Genomic DNA, 16,625 nt, shown 5'->3' with positions numbered 1-16,625 from the left:
CAGATTTTTGGCATAAAAATATTTTATTTGTGCTTTCACTGATGAGTTTTGATTGTATGAAAAACAGCTTCCCTTAGGTAGCCTTAACGAAAGGACAAGAGTAACAGACATTTTAACAACTTCAATAATCAACGTCACAAAGGAGGACTAAAGTTTATTTCCTTATTATAATAAGTTATGTACTGATGGTGTTTCAGCTAAGATGGCTAAAAACTAGGGATTTACTGAAAATCTTAAGAAAGCATATAATTGATTTTTTTTTCAATGAAAACAGCTAAGTGTGTATAAACAGATACAATTTTTTACTGTGATGTTGGATTTTTATGAGATGTAATTGTTTAAAAAGTACCTACTTGCCAATTTAAAATATTTTAAAAGGTTATATTGTTGATATTTATAAGCTATCTTCTCCAAAAGATTAATATGATTTTATTTATGACGTCAATACAAAAAACCTACTAGCTTAACTAAAGTAATTTGAAAATGACATGCTTCTACATTATTCATTCACCTACGGTAGTTTGAAAACTACCCAAACTTGAATGAAATATTTTAAAATTTAGTTTTAGATATAACACATTTACTGATTACTTGTATAAAAAGTACTTAATTTAATTATTTCAAATTCTAATGCTTCAAATTTTTATAAACCTGTCACTCTTTCTTTAGATTACGAATAAATTACTTGGAGGATAAACCTAACCAACAAAATTCTATGCGGCCTTAAGGAGCATTGAGAATTGCAAGATGGCCTTTATCCAAGAAAGGGTACCCCACCCCTGTTCTAAACTATTATCTTTTGTACTACCTGAGGCAAGAAACCCATGGATATGTGGTTTACCTTTGGTTACATATAGACCTTATAATCTAGCAGCTGCATGTTCATGATTCCTAAAAGTGTTTTTTTTTTTTTTTTTTTTTTTTTTTTTTTTCTTTTTTTTTTAAGGTAACTTTTGTGCCATTTAGAAATCGATAGTAAATGCAAAGAGAAGTTAATTACCCAACATGAATTTACTCGGTACTGACTTGTTACTTAAATACCGTATGAGCGATATGCTTTTATTTCTTGTTGGTCGATAAAAAAAATCCCTAACATGGGTAGGTTAATCTTCTTTGGTGAATGTCGCCGGATGTCGGAGATCCAACCGGGATTTTCCGAGGATTATGTTGAATTCATTTAGGAAGTTTTGAAAGACTTTAACTGTCATGTATGCGTTGGACGTAACATCGACCACGCAGCCTGGGGGGTTTACTAATGTAAAGGTTATGACAGTGAAGCAACTTTTTCCAAAGATAATCTGCGAGACACGTTACCATTCTATAATTGTCACCTGTACTACATAGCACCATCTTCTTGACGACCTAGTCAATTCATTCTCTCTCCTCTCTCTCTCTCTCTCTCTCTCTCTCTCTCTCTCTCTCTCTCTCTCTCTCTCTCTCTCTCTCTCTCTCTCTCTCTCTTCTGTGAGGTTTTCAAAGTTGATATTAATATCATAAAGAGCTCTCCTTTACTCATCCATTCTCCTTCTTTAACCCATTAAACTTCTTATTTTAGATCTTCACACATTTCAATATGAAACGGCATATTGATATTTTTAGTATTCTTATATTCCTATGTTAGATGGTATAACTATATTTTAACAACCTTTTCTTGCCATATAATTCCCTCAATTCCCTTAAGAATTAATACCATTTAATTTTTGATATTTTTATTGCAGTTACATTTCAAATACATTTACTTGAGTTCTTATTGGATGTTCCTGTTGCTGGAAAGCTTATATGTCTTCTTCTTCTTCTTCTTCTTCTTCTTCTTCTTCCTTTCCTTTTTTCTTCTTCTTCTTCTTCTTCTTCTTCTTCTTCTTCTTCTTCTTATTATTATTATTATTATTATCATTATTATTATTATTATTATTATTATTATTATCAGATGAAGGAAAAGTTAGTCAAATTAAAAATTTCAGTAATAATAGGAATTGAAATATCATCTTCCATTCAATTTCCTTTATTTCAACGTTTCGGACATTTGTCAATCATCAGGTTATGTAAATTTAAAAACTTATATTTCTAAAAATACTAAACATTATTGGTAAAAGACATGATTTGCAACAATAAGTTAATGTACAAATATAGATAATAATTATAACAATTTTGCTTAAAGCAGAGCTATTTAGGATAAATTAGGTTTAGGTTTTTTATGAAATGGTTTCTGGAAAACTTAGCTCGGTCTCAAACGATCTTTACATAAAATACTAAAATCTATATGACCTAAATTGGTGTTACAAAGTCCTTGACAATGTTTTCTTATAGACGATTGAGAAGGCTTACCTAGTGGTAGAAAAGTTCTCGAGCTAATGCCTTTATGATCAAAGGTTCTGGTACGCAGTAGTTTAGTTGAATTATCAACAGTTTCCGAACTACATTTCAGACACACAAATTTATAAAAAGTCATAGAACACAGCTCTCTAGATAAAGACTCCTCAGACTTAAGCAAATTGCCTATCTAAAAATTATTGAAAAATTTAATTGCAATGTTCATAATATTTTGAAGTACGTTATTGATATATGGTTTAATTTTCTTTCTATTAGACTATTCCTTTTATACGACATGTAAGAAAATCGGAAATACACGATCAGGGTTTTCAATTAATAATTTTCGTTTTCAAAATATGTAATATTGTTAAGAAAATGTTGTACCTTCTTGTGAAATAAATTGCCTTGAGGCAGAAACTTGGCCACTTAAGAGAAAGGAGTAGATATTGTTGGAAGGAACAAAGATGATGATGAAATGGGCGGTTGAAATACTACTACTGGAAAGGAGAAAGTGTAAAGATGTAAGAAGACTCTGTGGTATATGTAATGTAAAGATAGGGTTGGTTACGCTCGTCTGAGATACTATACACATGTAATAAGAAGTGAGAAGGTGAAACCAATCAAGAAAGCTAAGAATATGCTAAGTCAGCAGACCATGTGGATGGTTATGGTGAAGAGGGATATAGGTGGGGTGTAACTAAGAGAATAAGATTCAATGAAGAGAAATAGATAATGTTGAACAGAGTGGTCGACGATGTTATACAGTGTGACTAATAATGACAAAAAGAGAACAATATATATATATATATATATATATATATATATATATATATATATATATATATATATATATATATATATATATATATATATATATACATATATATATATATATATATATATATATATATATATATATATATATATATATATATATATATGTATATATATATATATATATATATATATATATATATATATATATATATATATATATATATATATATATGCTAAATTTTGCATATATAGACATGTTTTTCATATTCAAATAAGCCATATATTTTTTATACATTAGTGTCTGGATTCTCTGAACGACCTCGGGATCATAGCCCCAGGCAAAATCACACAAAGACAACAACCGCTTCTGACCGGCCAGGGATCGAACACTGGTCCAGAAAACTTATATTAACAGTAACTTTCCACTTAGCCACGAAGAGAGATATAAGTCAATGACAATTTTTCTGTACTTATACCTGTCAAATTCAGGTTTTTGGTTCTTAGTATTGAAATCAACCCATCTTCACCATCGTAGCTAATTGGTATGTTTGTGACTTAGCATTTGATTGATAATAAATTTTGTACATTTAGACGTTATTTTATATACGAATAAGCCATATATTTTTGATACAATGATTCTCTCTCTGTAGGCTCTCCCAACTCCCTCTCTTCCCTGAAGGATAGGTCCCCAAGGAAAAAGGATAGTGACTATATCATTACATTACATTTCTTTATTATTTCACTTAAGGCAGCTTCCACAATCCACCTAGTTCTATTTTCTAAATAAGATAGGTGATTCGAATAGTACGAATTTAGATATTAAATGTGATTTTATCCTTCAAATTCTTGTACTCTCAGGGTCATTAATGTATTATATATATGATATATATATATATATATATATATATATATATATATATATATATATATATATATATATATATATATATATATATATATATATATATATATATATATATATATATATATATATATATATATATCATCATTATCATCATTATCACCATCAATACATTCTCTTACGGTACTCCACTGTTCACTGGATATTCATTTGATAGGAGTCCATTAACATTAAGTTTGAACTAGCTATGTTCTATTTATATTCCTGTTTAGCGTTTTCAATTTTAATTTCAGTGTGGCAATGATGAGCTTGTAATCACTACCAAAATATGCACCTCTATAGCGTCTCTCTGTATTAATGGCTATGTGATCTATTTGATATTTGTAACTGCCACATGTTTATTTGTGGATATCCTTGTCCTGGCAAGGAGTACCTCTAATTATAAGATTGTTTGGTGAACAAAAACTTATAAAATGACCTCCCTTCTCATTTGAAACTTCGCCAAGACCTTCAACACCCATCACATTCTGTATTCCTTCATCATTCCTTCCCACTTTAGCATTGAAGTCACCAATCACAATTTTCATATCTCTCTCTGGGATCTCATCTATTATACTTCTTTCCTTTCTCCAGAGGAATCATTTGTTAGTGCATAGCAAACTACAATACTCATTTTGTATTGCCTTGATTTAATTTTTGCAAGTAACAATTTACTATTTATATGCGCGCCACTCAGTTAAAGTCTTTTTCTGCTCTTGGTGTAATCATCCTTACAACGCTTCTCTTCCAACAACATCTGTTCTTCCTGAATAGAAATGCATATAGTGTCTTGGTCTAATATTTCTTTACCATTCCCCTACAGCGTGTTTCACTTGAGGGCAAAATATCTAATCTATATTTAATAGATTCACTTTCCACTTACTGTAACCTTCTAATCACAAATTTTCAATTTTTCTTTAGAATTTATAAGCTGGGAGATTCTTAGCACTACGCTACGCCTGGGACTGGGAGCCATTGTTTTTATCTTTGTTTTCCATTGACTGATTAAATCCATAGAGGATTCATTAGCTAGATTCTTCAAAGGATAGCCAGTTCATTGTGTTGCGCAGTGCCTATGTAACGAAGTCAAGTGACCCCTGCCGGTCCATAATAATTCTAGTATGATGCCAGTGACTTCGAGATTTAGTGGGTATTTATTTTACACACAAAGTTCTGGTTACTCCTCCAGGTTGCTCATCAGCTTATATAACATTTTGCAAACATGGATTACTAAGAAATGCTTCTTAGCATGGTATGATATATAACGGATTTTGAGCGAAGCGAAAAATCTATTTTTGGGTGAGATAGCCATGTCGTCCTGATGGAAGTTCCTATAGGGTAGCTTCCTAGGGTATATTACAACTACGGCGATATTCCCAGAGAATTTACCTTAAGGTACCAGAATTCTAACTCCTGGAGCGAGTATCCCTCGTGAAAGGGATATCGCGACATATCAGAGGACGTATTCTAGACACGTCACATGGCAATCTACGACCTGAATAGAGATTCGTCTCGTAGGAGGGAGATTGACGAGATACGAATTCGGGAAAGAAAAAGGGGAGCCGCTCCCAAGGCATCCCTATCCCCCGATTCGTATGCGTGCCTGGCGCCAATCCTGGCGCCATCTGTATTCCTTGTAGCGTACACGAGGTGCTACAGATACTGTATGTAGGGAGGGGTCCTACAGCCCTTTCTTAGAAAGGCAAGGGCGGGTCCATCAGGACGACATGGCTATCTCACCCAAAAATAGATTTTTCGCTTCGCTCAAAATCCGTTTTTTGGGCTCAAGCCATGTCGTCCTGATGGAAGTGTACCAGAGCATTACTGTATCTGTGGATTCTCAGAACGTGCCGTACTCCCCGGAGATATTTATTCCCGGTCGACTAGACCTAGAGACCTAAGATGTTACCGTTATACATCTTTTCAACTAACTATAAACTATGTTAGAGCTTCCTGCCCCCTACAGGGAAGAGTCCTACTAGACTCTGGAAAGTCTCGAAGAGTACATATATCTATGTATGAATACCAGGCAAGCTAATATAGTGGTCTCGCCCTATATTAAGTAAAGCATAGTTTGTATAGAACCACTGCGTCAATATATTGACCAGTCATCCGCACAATACTTGTATTGGACAAAGGTTTATATCCGCATAGGAAGAAACTAATAAAACCGCCCTCGTCCCTTTATGGGACGGAGTCCTCCCATTAGGGGACTTACATAAACCAATGCAACATAGCTTGCAAAACAGAACAATTCTATCAGAATTATCCCAGATAAGATACATAGAATTAAAATGCTCAATTATACCAATAAATTGACACAGGTGAAAGAGACGCAAGGTTCTCAAGAACAAGTTTATTGACAGATAATAAACAGACAGGTTAACAACAAATATATATATTTATATAAAAGAGGGTAACCCAAAACTTTAAGCATAAGTATGATAGTAAACAGAACTTGTTTATCTGAAAGAAAAACCATTAAACACCACTTTAATGAGATACCAAGGTATCAAGTCATAAAAAATCTGTATTACAAATCAATCACATTAGCGTTAGAAACGCTTGGCACACATGTCTGAACTTATGCAAGGTTCACCTTTGAAGGAAGGAACAGTCTATATGGGCACTTGGTGCCCTCATTTAGTTTGTAGTACAGTATGTACCTACACACTCACCCTGGACTTAATCGTCCCAATTAAGACCACTGTTCCTCGCAGAGTTAAACAGTAGGGTTAACTACACGACCCACTGCTACCACAGATCTCTTAAGTTCCTCTACTTGCTTCGCATAGTGGCGAAAGAACACCCTGGAAGACTTCCAGCCCGTGTATGAACGGAGATGTTCAAAATCCATACAATTAAAGAAATTTAGGGATGAGGCAACTTTCCTCGGATCGTGACCTGCGGGTGTACTGTCAGGATCCGCTCTGCGAATAAAATATGTGATTTTCGCTCTGAGTTGATTCAGAGATAAATTTGAGCCTGATGTTTCTCCCCTGAATAGTTGACTACCCTTGAAGTCTGAAGTTCTACGAAGATAGACCTTTAGGCATTCTACTGGACATAGAGATGCATCTTCTTTCAGAGGACAGATTCTCCAGGGACCCCACCTGTTGGTGGGTAACTCATTCTTGGCGAGAAACGTAGGATCCGGAAACAGGTTCAGCTCCCCCCCATCCAGGAACTGAACACGACCTGCCTCTCTCGAGAGGGCTACGATCTCACTAATCCTGGCCCCGGACGCGAGTGCAAATAGGAAAATAACTTTTTGCGTCAAATCCTTTAACGCACATTCTTCATTGCTCAACAAGGAGGCGAAATGAAGAACTTTGTCTAAAGACCATGAGATGGGCTTTGGAGGTGCTGAAGGTCTGAGCCTAGCGCAGGCTTTCGGAACTTTATTAAAGATCTCGTTACCTAGGTCGATCTGGAAGGCAAATAAAATGGGTCTCATCAAAGCCGATTTACACACTGAAATCGTGTTAGCTGCCAATCCTTGGCCATGGAGATGGATGAAGAAAGATAAGCAGAAATCTGTTGAGATCTCCTGCGGATTCTTTGCCTTTACAAAGGCCACCCATTTTCTCCAAGATGACTCATATTGCCTTCTAGTCGATTTGCACTTGTATTCCTCTAGGAAGTCTATGCTGGCTTTCGAAATCCCGAAACGCTTTCTCACCGCTAGGGCGAGAAAATCATGAGCTGCAGGGTCTGGGTTTTCTGTAATGAAGCGCAGACAGTCGACTTCTGGACTCGCTGGGTCAGAACTGGATGTGGTAGCGGCACGAACTTCATCTGTAGTTCCAGCGCCAAGGGGAACCACATGCTGTTCGCCCACTTGTGGGCCACTATTGCCGCTACCCCCTTGAAGGATCTCAGTTTGTTGAGGACCCTCAACAGAAGGTTGTGAGGAGGGAACAGATAAATCCTGGACCATCTGTTCCAGTCGAGGGACATTGCGTCCACTGCTTCCGCTAAGGGGTCCTCGTACGGGGACACGTACAGGGGCAACTTCTTGTTGTCTTTCGTCGCAAAGAGGTCTATTTGCAGTTCTGGGACTTGATTCAGAATGAAGGAAAATGATCCTGCGTCTAAGGACCATTCCGACTCTATCGGTGTGAACCTGGATAGAGCGTCCGCTGTCACATTGCGGACTCCTTGAAGGTGAACTGCCGACAGGTACCACTTCTTCTTTTCCGCCAATCGGAAAATGGCTAACATCACTTGGTTGAGAGGTGGTGACCTCGACCCTTGTCGATTCAAGCATCTCACAACCACCTCGCTGTCTGTCACCAATCTTATGTGGATCGAGTGACGCGGGGAGACTTTCTTTAAGGTAAGGAGCACTGCCATAGCTTCTAGAAAGTTTATATGAAAGGTCCTGAATAGCTTGGACCAAGTCCCCTGGACTTTTTTCCGATGAGAGTGACCTCCCCATCCCTCCTTTGAGGCGTCTGAGTGAATCGTCAACGACGGGGGAGGTGGCTGAAGAAGAACAGACTTCTTTAGATGTCTGGCCTGGGACCAAGGTCTGAGAAGAGTACGTAGCCGAGGCGGCACTGGTCTTCTCAGGTCTCTTCGCGCGTTTGATGCATACCTTCTCCAAACTCCGGTTGCATCCTTTAGCTGTGCTCTTAGCACTGGGTCTGTCACTGAAGCAAACTGGAGAGAGCTTAGTACCCTCTCCTGTTCGCGTCTTGATATCCTTTCGGAATCTAGAAGTCTCTTGACAGAGCCCGCTATCTCCTTCCTTTTCTTCATTGGGATGGAGAAACTGTGTGACAAAAGGTCCCAGTGGATTCCCAGCCACTGGAACTTTTGGGATGGAGAAAGTCGAGACTTTTTCTTGTTGATCTTGAAGCCTAGGTACTCTAGGAACTGGATCACCTGACTGGAAGCTTGCAAGCATTCGGTCTCGGATGCTGCCCACACCAGCCAGTCGTCCAGGTAGGCTACTACCTGAATTCCCTTTAGGCGTAATTGTTTGAGAGCTGCGCTCGCAAGCTTCGTGAAAATCCTTGGGGCTATGTTTAGCCCGAATGGCATGGCTCTGAAGGCGTACAGTTTTCGTTGTAGCCTGAACCCTAGGTAGGGGGAGAGTCGACGGCTGATTGGAATGTGCCAATAGGCATCTGACAAGTCTATAGAGACTGAGTATGCCCTCTTGGGCAGTAAGGTCCTTATGTGTTGCAGTGTTAGCATCTTGAATTTGCAATTCACTATGAACTTGTTGAGTGGTGACAAGTCCAGAATGACTCTGAGCTTTTCCGAGTCTTTCTTGGGAACACAAAACAGCCTCCCTTGGAATTTGATGGACTTCACCTTTCGGATCACATTTTTCTCCAACAGTTCTTGAACGTACTCCTCCAAAATGGGGGTGGAGTGTTGGAAAAACCGAAGGCATGGGGGTGGAGTGCTGTACCAGCTCCAACCCAGTCCATTCTTGAGTAGGCTTTGGGCCCAGGGATCGAAGGTCCAGCGATCCCAAAATTTCATCAGTCTCCCTCCTACCGGTATCATTTCACTTGGACTGCCGTCCTGAGGTCTTGCCTCCCTGACCACGACCACCTCTGAATCCCCTTCCCCTTGAGGGGCGCCTAGACGAGCCTCTGGCTGCTCCTCTAGGTTTTGCACGAAAGGAAGAAGACTGTCCTTCGAACGTTGGGGCGAATGTGGTTGACTGACCTGGCACCGCCTGGGGTACCCACTGAAAGGCAGTCGGGGTTTGTGCCACCATTTGGGGCACTGGAGGCAAAGGCAATTGCAGTTGCTGTTGCTGTCTATAAGGCTTGGCTGGCCGAGATGGTAGCCTAGTCTTCATATTCTTCCTCTTTGGTTGAGGACCCTCATCCGGGGAAGATTTTCTTTTGATAGCCAGGCCCCACTTCTGGAGAAGATTTCTATTCTCCACGGCGGCCTTATCAACAACCTCTTTGACCACATCGGTAGGGAAAAGGTCTTTTCCCCAAATGTTGGAGGAGATTAACTTCCTTGGCTCGTGTTTCACCGTAGCCCCGGTGAACACGAACTCCCTGCAAGCTCTCCTTGCCTTGACGAAGCCATAAAGGTCCTTCGTCACTGTGGCTAAGTGAGACTTAGCCACTACCATGAACATTTCATGGACCTTGGGGTCACTTGCCATCGTCTCGAGAGTAGTCTGATGAGACATTGAGGCAGCCAGTCTTTCTTTTGTCTCGAACTCTCTTCGTAAAAGAGATTCGGACAGCTTGGGGAGGTCCTCGCCGAATTGCCGTCCGGCAATATCAGCCTCCAACTTTCCCACTGAGAATGTTAGATGGACATCCTTCCAGTCTTTGTGGTCCATAGGTAGAGCCAGCGACAAGGGTTTACACTCCTCCAAGGAGGGGCAAGGCTTGCCGGCCTCGACTGCCTTTAGGACAGCCGCAAACCCTTTCTGTAAAAAGGGGAAGGCTCTATCAGGAGAGGACACAAACGAAGGGAGCTTCTTGCTCAATGCAGCTACCTTCGAATTCGAGAAGCCCCTCTCTTTCATCGAGGATGAAAGTAGGGCTTGAGCCTTAGCGTGGTCCATAACAATGACCTCCTTCGGCTCTGTCTCCTCCCTTGAAGCTGGTTCTTTTCTCAGCCGGACATAGCAGTCCGGATATGATGCCTTGCTGGGCCAGAATTCTACCTCCTCTAGGGGAACTGAACCCAGCTTATCCGAAATGACGATCTTTCCAGTCGTCATCGGCATGTGCTCAGCATACCTCCATGGGTTAGCATCTGAGCATATGGGAAGGTCTTTCACATTGAGCCTTTTCCGGGGCCCATGTGATTCTGCCAGGGACTGCATGCGCAGTTCCATTGCAGCCGCCTTCTCCTGATTCTCCTTCTGCATTTGTTGGATCATTCCAACAATCGAAGAGAGGGCCTGTCCCAGTTCTACTGGGAGGCCAGCCGATGTTGAGGGGATAGGCTCCGGCATCTGAACCGGAGCAGCCGACACCTCGTCGACCTCATCCTCTACGACATCCGGGGTTTGAACTTGATCCTGACCTTCTGCCAGGAGGTCTTCTTCCAAACGATCGTCCAGGTCAGACATCCTGTCACACAACTGGATGTCTTGCATCGCATCTGCGACTTCCTCGTCCACCTGGACTTGATCTTGAAGGATCTCCTCTTGAGGCTGGGGAATCACTGCCTCAGCTGATGCCTGGGGAAAAAGATACGCCCTCATCTTCTCACTTGGAAGATAAGGGCCAGAGGTGTTCTTCTTGAAGCCCCTTACCCAAGTACGAAGCTTTTCCCTAGCTATATCCCTTGATTCCGCCGTTCTAGGGGAATCAAAAGCCTCAGTAATCAGGTTAGTGCATACAGTACATACCTGAGGGTCCCAATACTGGAGATCATCCTTGGAGACAGCGCATGCTGCGTGTCTCCTACAACACTCATGTCCGCAGAGGTTCTTGCTGCGGACATTGCAGAAAACATTTCCGCACTTCGGAGGGTCCTCCTGTAAAGAGAAGAAATTTCCATGAGTATCAAGTGAACTATGTATCACTGGATATGCATAGTATAGCATAACAATTCATAATTGAAAGACACACACTTGTGTTTCCCTCACAACCCATTGTTGCAGCCTTCCGGATAATAAAATCAAAAATGGTTTATCTCTACTAGAGTAACCAATGCAAGGTTTCCAGAGGAAACAGGTGGAGCTCACACCTAGGCAATGATTTTAAAAATCCTGGATAATAGACGGGGAAGAACTCTGCTTCCTGTCTGAGGGCAACAGCAAAGGGCTGTGTAAGAAAACACAATAGTATTAGAAGATACAGTGCTGTACCTAAACTTTTACTATAGTTTTCTTCTTACTGTATATGCTATACAGAAGAATACTAGTACAGTATAGGAGGATGTGTGCCGGCCTGCCTTTGCCGGCCGGCACACACCACAATTAGCTTTAAAGTATACTACTTAACAGCTATAGGGCGGCAGCCCTCTGGTTCAAATGCCTGTGCCGGCGGCAGCAGCTGCCGGCCGGCAACAGCCAGTGTTGGCCGGCAATGATTGCCGGCCAGCAACTACACAAGGTAGTACCCAGCTGCCGGCCACACTCTTGGTGACCGGCAGACAAGGACTGACATAAGCCGGCCGGCAAAGGTACAAGACCGATGCCAGCCGGCAGCAAAAGAACCAGAAGACTACCCCTGCCCGGCTGCCGGCCTCATAGGCCGGCTGCCGGGACAGGTACAGCACTAGAAGAAAATAGAATGGATGCCGGGATAAGAGTGTACACAACCCCCCAAGCCCGGCAACCGAAAGAGTGCATATAAGGAAGGGGAGAAACTTAATTCAGGCTTCCTTGACCAATGCCGTCCGGCTCTGCCGGCAGGCATGGATGAGGGACCAAGAGAGGTCCGGGCAGCACTCGAAAACATAAGACCCTTGCCGTCCAGCGTCTCTGCCGGCCGGCAATGGGCTTAGTCAATCCATATCCCAACCTATACTAGGTCCAGAAGTAGAATGACATATGGTACAGTAATACCCCTGCCGGCCAGCTCTGCCGGCCGGCAAGGTACAGTACAGTAATGGCTAGGCCATTACGGAGATAGAGGGGGAAGGGACAAGAGGGTCCTGCCAACCTTGCTTTAGTGACAGATCACCCGCAGCCAAGAACTCTGTCTTAGCCTAAGGGAGATCTAAGGGAAAGTGCCAGCGCAGTAGTATAATACCTGCCAGCTTCCAGAGCACCAAAGCAAGGAAGGCGTTGCAACTCCCAAGGGAAGATTTATCCTCCCCGAGAACAGCAACAGGACTTAGTCTGGTCGATCACACAAGAAGGAATCATAACTTACAGAAACCTTCGACAGTGACCTAAGGGAGCTCAGCTCCCTTTGTAAGTGTTAGGTCAGCGAGGGAGACTCTGCCCCAAGCCAAACAACACGGACTCAGACTAAAAACTCTGTTGTTCTGTCCCTCTTTGAACCAGACTCAGCAGGAACAGGAAGGTACAGTAACACCCTAGTATAGTTTTATCGAAAATAAATTCGGAAAAAACCACTTAGGGATAAGCCCAAGGCTTAAACAGAGGGAAAGGGATTTCATACCTTCTCCGAAGAAAAGAAAGCAACCGGGGAGTATGATAAAGTATACTAAGGCTCCATAAGCAATTAGCCTAGGCACCAAGAGAATCGATTACCTAATTCACCGAAACTCTCACGTATACAATCTTGGAAATATTCCACACAGTCTAAAATGTATAAAATAGCCTAAAGCTTCAATAAAATTTTAATTACACTCGGAAAAACCATAATCATGCATTAAGTACTAGGACCAAACGACTAGGCTACATGGCCTAGCGTAGGCCAGAATGGCGAATACTTCGCCAAATAATACTAAGCACGAAAGGAAATCCTATGTAAAGCTAAATAGCTAAATTTTATTAAGCAAAACAACCAGGAATGTCACTCTGACTAACTAATTTATACCTAGCGAGTGACAGTGTCCAAGACACCTCTGGTAGGCTACGGCTCTTGTATCAAAGATTAATCCTATTAATCACTCAAAATTTTACCAAGAGCCTACATTTATACATAACAGACACTATACTCAACTTATCCGAGGTCAACGAAGACGAAGAAGCCATGAAAAGCTGAATAAATCCAAGATTTGCGAGAAAAACAGGAAAAAACACCGAGTTGTTAAGCTACGCAAAAAGGAATACAGATGGCGCCAGGATTGGCGCCAGGCACGCATACGAATCGGGGGATAGGGATGCCTTGGGAGCGGCTCCCCTTTTTCTTTCCCGAATTCGTATCTCGTCAATCTCCCTCCTACGAGACGAATCTCTATTCAGGTCGTAGATTGCCATGTGACGTGTCTAGAATACGTCCTCTGATATGTCGCGATATCCCTTTCACGAGGGATACTCGCTCCAGGAGTTAGAATTCTGGTACCTTAAGGTAAATTCTCTGGGAATATCGCCGTAGTTGTAATATACCCTAGGAAGCTACCCTATAGGAACTTCCATCAGGACGACATGGCTTGAGCCCAAAAATATATATATATATATATATATATATTTATATATATATATATATATATATATATATATATATATATATATATATATATATATATTTATATATATGTATATATACACTGTATATATATATATATATATATATATATATATATATATATATATATATATATATATATATATATATATATATATATATATGTTTATATATCTGTATATATATATATATATATATATATATATATATATATATATATATATATATATATATATATATATATATATATATATATATATATATATTTATAAATACACACACACACGTATATATATATATATATACATATATATATATATATATATATATATATATATATATATATATATATATATATATATATATATATATATATATATATATATATATATATATGTATATATATATATTCATAAATACACACACACACACATATATATATATATATATATATATATATATATATATATATATATATATATATATATATATATATATATATATATATATATATATATATATATGTATATATATATATATATATATATATATATATATATATATATATATATATATATATATATATATATATATATATATTTATATATATTTATATATATACACACATACACATATATATATATAAATATATATATATATATATATGTATATATATATATATATATATATATATATATATATATATATATATATATATATATATATATATATATATATATATATATATATACATATATATATATATATATATATATATATATATATATATATATATATATATATATATATAATATATATATTTATATATATATATGTTTATATATATATATATATATATATATATATATATATATATATATATATATATATATATATATATATATATATATATGTGTGTGTGTGTGTGTGTATATGTCTTAATTCGTGTATGATGATATCTTGTACGACAAGGTGATTGAACTCAGTATTCATGAGTATTCCACAAAAACCTGTGTCTCGACATATTGCAAAGCTTGCATTTTGGTAGGGAAGGGAGTTGAGTTGCCGGTGGGTGCTCGAGTTGACAAGTGTACTTACGAACGAACCTTTTGTAATAAATTAAGAAAATTCATATTCCGACATCTCATTATCCATCTACACGGGTCATATTGCTGTCAGGTGTAAAAAATATGTCTTTTGTGTATGCTGTGAGTGAAGTTGGTCTTTGAGCCGGTGAAATAAAAGTTCAAGATGCCTAGATACACAAAGACTAACTTAGCAGACGCTGCTGCTGCAGAAGATGAGAACGAACGAGCAGTGGGATATAGCGTTGCCAATGAAAAACATAGACAGGAAATTAGAATGCGAGAATTGGAAAATAAGTTAGATAACTTGCAACAGTTAATAAACACACTGTTGGTGGAACCAGAACAAGAGAGGCACGTAACCACAGCATATCTGATGTACATAAACGAAGTTGAAATGCACACAAGTGAATGTCTGGGACGTAACTGTCCAGCCACCAAGTGAAAGTACACATGCACAGCTGAGTGAAGATACGCAAATCGTAGTTCGGAAGTTGCCAGAACTCTAGGCAAGTGTTAAGCCTTCTGATGATCAACGACCTAACGAAGGATTTCAATCGATTGAAGTGTTTTTGAGAGACTTTGAAGTAGCTACATATGGGTTGTCGGAAAAGGAAAAAGCTATTCAAGTAATTAGATTGCTTAAAGATGCTCTGGCAATGGAGGTAACGTGTTGGCCACAAGACAGTTTAAGAAGTTATACTGAAATAAAACAACGTTTAATTAAGAAGTATGTCTTACCTGATGCAAGAAAGGGAGACCTAAAAGAAAATTACAAACCCAAAATACAGAAGGTGAATCCAATCTTAGTTCGGCAACTCGCATTTATCAGGATTGCAATTCATTTGCTACCTGGAGTGCCAATCTCCCAAAAGTTGATAAAAAGCCAATTGCCCGTAAACATATACGCAGATTAGTAAACCCGTATTTATGCGGTTATTCGTTCAATGACAATCGCTCCTTAGCAGACGTAGTGAGTGCGCTACAAAACATTTTAGACAGTTACCCAGAAGAAGAAAGGTCTGGGAATAAAGGAGCTGATTCTGAGAAGTTGGCAGCTATGAGAGGTAGTCGACCCCCGAAGAGAGGTAAGGGTGAATGTAGTCAGCAGATTAGCAGAGTCCACAAATGTTGGCACTGGCGGGGTGAGGGGTACCGACGAGTGGAGTGCCCCACCCAAAAATCGCCCCGCTGTTACACTTGTCAGACCTACGGACCTCTATCTCGAGAATGCCCAGCAAAAAACGCATAGGGTGGGCGGGCTGTGGCACACACACACCTCCCTCCTCACCCAACATCCAAGGAAAAGGAAACAGAGGAAGGGGGAGACAAGCGAGTTCGATATACCCCCCTTCCCCCCGCATGACATCACAAGCAGTAGCCAAAGAAACAGTGACGACAGACGTGACAAAACAGGCATTGGGATCTCCATCGGTACCCCCGACCTCACCCACGCAGCAGTAGGGGGCAGCTGCATTGCAACTGAGGTCATTGGCCTGTGCC

Source organism: Palaemon carinicauda, chromosome 20 (assembly GCF_036898095.1).
Source record: "Palaemon carinicauda isolate YSFRI2023 chromosome 20, ASM3689809v2, whole genome shotgun sequence".
Lineage (NCBI taxonomy): Eukaryota > Metazoa > Arthropoda > Malacostraca > Decapoda > Palaemonidae > Palaemon > Palaemon carinicauda.
This window is presented reverse-complemented; position numbering follows the sequence as displayed.